Source organism: Octopus bimaculoides, chromosome 10 (genome assembly GCF_001194135.2).
Source record: "Octopus bimaculoides isolate UCB-OBI-ISO-001 chromosome 10, ASM119413v2, whole genome shotgun sequence".
Lineage (NCBI taxonomy): Eukaryota > Metazoa > Mollusca > Cephalopoda > Octopoda > Octopodidae > Octopus > Octopus bimaculoides.
In genome coordinates, this window is record NC_068990.1 from 22,916,367 (window position 1) to 22,918,707 (window position 2,341).

The following is a 2,341-nucleotide window of genomic DNA, read 5'->3' on the forward strand; positions in this document are numbered from 1 at the left end:
GGGGGGGACAAACATACAAACGCACATATATATATATATATAAATATATATATATATACATATATAGGACGGGCTTCTTTCAGTTTCCGTCGACCAAATCCACTCACAAGGCTTTGGTCAGCCTGTGGCTGTACTAGAAGAGACCTGCACAAGGTGCCACGCAGTGGGTCTGAACCTGGAACCATGCGGTTGGGAAGCAAACTTCTTACTACACACCTATGCTAGGGCCTTCATATAATTACCATTTAAAAACATGCAGACTGTCATATGTGTGTGTGTGTGTGTGTGTGTGTGTGTGTTCATGACACTCTACATGAATTTACACACACACACACACATATATATATACATATATACAGACACACACAAGTTTAAAAAAAAGTCAAGCATCATCGACATTTAGAATGTTAGAATGTGTTGGGATAAACCAGCGATAAAAGGCGTCGCTATTAATGGTGACAACATAAAGAACAAACAGACCGAAACTACTTCCCTGGCAAAACACGTGATTTTTTTTTTCTTAAAAGATTATTATTAATTGGATCTAATCAATTTACGGCAAAATATAAGTAAATATTTTTTCTTTTTCTTGAAGTAAAGATTATCCTGAGGAGTCAGTGGTTGTGTGTATGTGTATATATATATATATATACACACACATACAAATATATACATACATATATGTATATACATTTATATACACATACATATATATCGACTGTAAATATGGAATATTATATTTGCAATTAGTAAATAATGATATATATTGATGTTATATATACATATATACATACATATACACACATATCACAAAGCCTTTCATGTCTTTGAACATCAACCGACTAAAACTAAAACCCAACACTGGGCCTAGGGACATATCATGCATGTCATTAAGGGAAATTTACAAGGAATGCATTAAAAAAAAGGGAAAACAGAAAAAAAAGTTAAAAAATAAATTCTTCTTGAAGATAGCAACGACTTCCTTCCTTCCTTACCTATCCATCTACGGTAAAAAACACATGTCTTTCAATCTGTTTAATCCCTGGAACTCTCAAAAATTGGTAAAAATCGGAAATTACTAATAGATTCATACATATCACAGTATGGTATAAGCATGGTTTTTACTGAATTATGATTTGTTTCTCAGCCCCAGATTAACCCCCTGACAAAGCTGAACTCTGATCAAATGCAATTCAACCATAGCCATCCCACCTGTACCCTAGATACATATCCAGAACTACATCATTCAATCACTTATCTTCTTTTATCTTTCACTTATTTCAATCATTGGACTACAGTCAATTCCACTGAGCCTAATATTTTACTGGTATTTTATCATGCTCAAAAAGATAAGAGGCAAAGTTGACTCCAGTGGGGTTTGAATCCAAAATATAAAACCCCGAAGAGATGAAGATGGCTTCTACTTTAAGCACAAGGGTAACAATTGGGAGGGGAGAGGAGGTGGGGTTAGTCAATATTATTGGCCCCAGAATTTGACTTGCACTTTATAATAATAATGCTTTCTACTGTAGGCACAAGGCCTGAAATTTGGGGGAGGGTTATGGTCGATTACATTGACCCAAGTGTTTCACTGGTATTTAATTTATCAACCCTGAAAGGATGAAAAGCAAAGCTGACCTCGGCGGAAATTGAACTCAGAATGTAAGGACAGATAAAATGTCACTAATACCTCTGCCATTTCACGACCTTAACATTGCTGAGACCCCCTTCGGCCTACAAAGTTACTCTCCGAGGCACACGTCCGAGCAAGGTTGTTTATGGAAGACCAGCAGTCATCCATGCATGCCAGTCTTCCCTCTCCATGCCACTGATGTTATCCAACGGAAAGGCAAAGGCTGATACAGCTTGGCACCTGTGACATCGCAACTCATTTCTACAGATGAGTGAACGGGAACAACATGAAATAAAGTGTCTTGCTCAAGAACACAACACTCAGCCCAGTCCAGGATTCAAACTCACAACCTCACGATCATAAGCTCAACGCTCTAACCACTGAGCCATGCACCTTCACTTAACACTAATAGTATTAATTTTAAATTTTGCCACATGGCCACCAAATTTTGGACACAAACACACACAAATGCACAGAAAAGAGAAAGAAATGCTCACAGAACTAAATATATGACAAAAAGTACAAGTGATCAGTACATCTTCAGACTACTTAGCCAATATTATTTTTAATTTTGTTTTTCCTTTATAGAAAAGACTGAGGAACAAACAAGAACAAACACTTTTCTGAGGGTTGGTAAAAGCTTCAACAGCAAAACCTTGCAAAAGAATGTTCCTTCAACTCGACCAGAACAAAAAAAAAAAAAAAAAA

The 2,341-nt window shown here is 36.4% G+C and overlaps 1 protein-coding gene across 1 annotated transcript in view; it reads right to left on the reverse strand.

The window, feature by feature from the left end:
* LOC106873980 (UDP-glucose:glycoprotein glucosyltransferase 1) overlaps positions 1 to 2,341 on the reverse strand; it is a 186,770-nt gene that overhangs the window by 41,052 nt on the left and 143,377 nt on the right. The gene's annotated exons all lie outside the window — the stretch shown is intronic.